Genomic DNA, 4,565 nt, shown 5'->3' on the forward strand with positions numbered 1-4,565 from the left:
GTAAGAATTTGGAGGTGATATCCAAACCATACTCCCCCTGCGGATCTTGGCAATCTTTTTTATGCAGAAGACAGTTGAAATCTCCTGCCAAAATTATTGGAACTGCTCCTGTAAGAAAGGGTTTGATTAGGTTAAACAAGGATTCTCTGTCAGAGTTTTGTGCGGGACCATAAACAATACATACCCGGAGAGAGACACCATCCATGTGCAGTGAAAGAAGGATTGCTCTACCTAGATATATATTTTTTTCATCTAGAATTTGCCAATGTTTATGTTGAAAAAGAATAGCCACCCCATCATTTTTATTAGCCCCTCCCGACCACACCAAGGGACCCCTTTCCCAAGCATCACTATAAATGGAATAATCTCGACGAGGTTGTAGATGGCATTCCTGCAAGCAAATTACATCAGCTGGAAGTGTTATACAAAAGTCTAACACCACTGTCTTAGTGAGAGTTGTACTCATGCCACCTACATTGCAGGAGGCAATGGAGACTAGCATGAGAAGGTGTAAAATGAAAAAACTTAGCATGTTTATTCTGGGGATGATTGGTCCCCATCGCTGCCAGGAAGAGAAACACTAGCGATGCTAGCAGCCAAACCTTCCAAATCGGCAGTTGCATCCAGATCTATAGGCTGACTGTCACTCACCTCTAGTTCTTGAGCAATACCCTGGAAGACCTCCTCAGAGTCCAACAGGCGGTGAAGAGGAGCAAAACGACTTCCTTTGGAGAGTCGGTCCAAGGATGTTGTGCACCTCTTTGTTCTAGCTGGCAAAGGTTTGTCCACCACTGGTTTGGACCCTTGGCTTTTACGTTTGTGGGACAGATAGGTAGTCCACCCACTATGGTCCATTTTGGGGCTAATATCCAGGTTTTGTTGAAAAGAAGTAGGAGCAGTCGGGTCAATAACAGTCTCAGGAGCAGAGGGCTGCGTACTTTTGCTGCACCTGTTTGCTGTTCACTTGTGACTAAAGGAGGCGTTTCCAGAACACAAACCTCTGATGGGCTTGCGTCCTTGGAGTCAGAAGTGAATACTTGCCCCTTGGCACCTGTAGATGGGTCTTGGGATTCCAAGCGGTGTTTCTGTTTCTCTAAGGCTTTTCTCTTGATGTGCTCTGCATCAATACGGTCCTGTTCTTCCTCAATTATTTGTTGAGCTAACTCTCCTCGGGCGAGAGCATGTTGGAAGAGAGCTGACTCTATGACCTCTCCCTGTGGATCAAGCTCTGGCAGGTCTAGTGTTCCTTTATTATAAATGGTCAAATCCTGTGTTGCAACATGCTCTTTTGCCGACAAGCCCTTGGAGTGTGCAGGGACTGCGGCCGACGCAGCAGGTCCGGCGGCCAGCCCAGCAGGTCCAGAGGCACCGACTGCTTGGGCATAAGAAAAGTCTTTTTTGGGGCAAGACTTAAAGAGATGGTTTTCGCTGCCACATAGATGCATTTTTTGGGGGCAGAACATTCCTGGGCCTTATGATCCACTCCCCCGCAGTTCCTGCAAACAGCCACAGAACATTGAACTTGGAGTGCCCACATTGTTGGCAAAGGTGACAGAACACGGATTGCCCTGAATATACTAAGAACCCTTTGTTGACCCCTAGGCTGAAAGTTTGCGAGGGATGAGCAAGCTTCTGGATGCCAGTGGGGTCCTCCTTAAATGTCACCACATACCTCAGTTTACCATTCCATATGCCACAAATATTCTTAATTTTCTGCCCCCCTTGGATTTTGGAGCAGTAGCGGGACAAAAAGACTTCAATCAGCTGAGGATCCGTTTAGGGATTGTACATATGTACCACCACCTCCTTTGGCGCAAACATTGGAATTAATCAGCCCATTCTTGATAGTAGGATTGGTGCGTTCAGTCAACTTGTGTAACAGCATATGACATATTGAAGTGCTAGAGAAGGTAATGTCAAAGACTCCTCGATTAGAAAAATCTTGCACACACTCAATAGCAGTCTTGGCAACACTACATGCATCTTTTAATAATGACGCAATAATAAACACTAAAGTCTTGGTTTTACGGAAAGCTTAGCTGACTTCCACTTACAAGGAGTTTGGAATATAATCTAAAGCCCGGGTGGTTCTGTAAATTAGCCATTGGTGCTAGAGAAACATGCAGGAGAGAAAGGAAAAGGACAGCCAAGGAGGTGAAAGAGTTAAAAGGTTGTCTGCTATAGTCTTACCAGGCCAGGAAGGCGCAGTCCTGAGGTCTTCCAGGGAAGAAAATTTGTCTGATTAGGACAGCCAACCCAGATGAGCAAGGAGGGATGTGGAGGGGAGCCCCAGCTGGGGGCCACACAAGGAGGCACACCAGTGAAGTGCCCCCTAGAGCCTCCGTGCCTCAATTCCAAGCTGAACTGAATGCTGCCAAAAATGAAGAAGAATGAAAGGCTGTTACGTGATGTTGTAACAGCAGAGGATACTCCAGGAGCGATGGTCCTTAAAAGGACAGATCCCTCCAGTGCACTGCCACTCCGAAAACAGCAGCCCGAGTTTGTCTATACCGGAGCTATAAGGTTGCCCCCTCCCGAATGGCAGAGATGAGAGAAGGCAAGTCCTGGGTCGGAAGGCCGGGCCACCCTGGACAGCACCCTGGCAGAAAGCGGCCAGCACCTCGCTTGCCCAGGACTCTGCTGTCCTGTGGCCTAGGCCTATAGATAAGGCTTAGCCGTTCGTGGGTGTTCGGAGGCGGGCAAAGAAGGAAAAGGGCTCTGTCTTTTCCTTCTGCCCCGAGAAGACATGCACAGTGTCCATTTCTTCTGCTCTGCCACGGCTCACTACTATATATATATATATATATATATATATATATATATATATATATATATATATATCTTTTTCTGCTCTGCCGCAACTAGGTTGAGTGCTCTCTCTCTCTCTCACTCGCGGAAGATCAAAAAAGGGTTCTTGTCCTGTGCTTCCCCTCTTTTCCATCACTCGCTCCCCTGTGAAATGATCCAAAAAAGAAAGAAAAACACTGCTGGAGATGCAGTCTTTTTCTGACATTTTTCTCTACCAAAGTGTAGTCTCTGAGTAGAGGAAAAAAATCAAACAAGACACAGCTGCCACAAAGTGGCCAGGTTGGTTTTATTTACACTCAAGCACCTTAGTGCCACTTTACAGAGTGTGCCAGTGAAGCACTACTTTTGTTTTTTTGTCTTTTTTTCAACAGCATGGTTTACCCCGGGTGGGGAAGTAAGCACCATTCCTGGAAGTACTGCAATACCAGGTTGATGCATGGAGTGGACAGAGCAAGCTCCTAATCCATCTCCCTGTTCCAAAAATCAATTTAATATATGGTCCCCAGATAGAGGACGTATCAGATATTAAACTGATAAGAACAGATTTTTATTTTTTTTGTAAAAATAGTCTTTATTGAAATTTTAGTACATATTTACATTTTAACCAATCCCGAACCATACAGGTGGTGATACATTTGACTTGTCATGCCTTTATCTGTTAGGTCCATGTCAAGTTTACAAAAGATTCAAAATACACATTTCAAAATTATACGTGCGTTCCATAATTTCTCTATTTACATACAGGTAGTAACATCTTTATAATGAGTCAATTTTGGTAAAGTACATGAGAAGCTAAAACTGTGATTTCGATTTTTAAGAAACCCAATCCTTCCAATTTTTTTGTTTCCATCTTTTTTCTGCTTCTTCTTTACCATAAATTTTATAATCCACCCAGTAGTAAGTCATTAATTTATCTAAACTTATTTTAATACAATCTTTAATTGTAAACTGTTTATGTTGGTATATTCCTAAATTTCTAGTGATCCATAACCCTTCTTTAATACATGACACAATTTTCCACAGTAATAAGTCTTTTGTATTTGTCAAAGAAGAGGAGATTCCATAAAGGATGAGCTCATAGTCTATGGATCTTTGTCCCGATATCCCTTTTATCAAGGGTCCAATTGTTTTCCATGTCTTTTGTGCAAAGGAACAGTTCCAAAGAAAATGTAAAACCGTCTCATCTGCGAGGCAATTCTCCCGTGGGCATCTTGGTGTTGCTGACAGGCCTCAGTTATGCTGAAAACTTTTTAAAGGAAGTCCTTTATGAATTGTTAGCCAACATAAGTCCTTTTGGCTGTTTGTCAGTTCAGTGTGGTTGGCTTTCTTCCATGTTTTCTTTGACTGCTCCTCGTTGAGATTGTTTGCTGGGGAAAGAATCTCGGTCCTCTTGATGGCTGCTTTGAAAGTCTTTTTGTTGGCAAAATCATCCAAGTCCAAATTTAAATGTCTTAGGTTTTAAAAAAAAATATCGATCACATTATACATCTTTGGGATAAAAAAGGCATTTGGGATGGCATTATCTGGAGGTACAAGTTTATATTTTCTAAAAATATTGTTTACATTATATTTTACAAAACATGCCGTTATATTTCTTTTTTCTTTTATTGCATTTAGACAAAGAAATACGTAATTCGTCATAGTAAAATGGTACAAATTTGGTAAGTCTTTCCCTCCATTGTTTAATGATTTAAAAACAATTTCTCTCTTTATTTTTTCCATTTTGGATGACCAAAAAAAGACGCACAACAGTTTCT

The 4,565-nt window shown here is 42.5% G+C and overlaps 1 pseudogene; it reads right to left on the reverse strand.

The window, feature by feature from the left end:
* Positions 1-3,199: 3,199 nt before the first annotated feature.
* Positions 3,200-3,377, reverse strand: LOC138297580 (U2 spliceosomal RNA; annotated as a pseudogene).
* Between the last annotated feature and the right edge of the window lie 1,188 nt (positions 3,378-4,565).

The sequence above is a fragment of the Pleurodeles waltl genome, chromosome 5 (assembly GCF_031143425.1).
Source record: "Pleurodeles waltl isolate 20211129_DDA chromosome 5, aPleWal1.hap1.20221129, whole genome shotgun sequence".
NCBI classification, from domain to species: Eukaryota; Metazoa; Chordata; class Amphibia; order Caudata; family Salamandridae; genus Pleurodeles; species Pleurodeles waltl.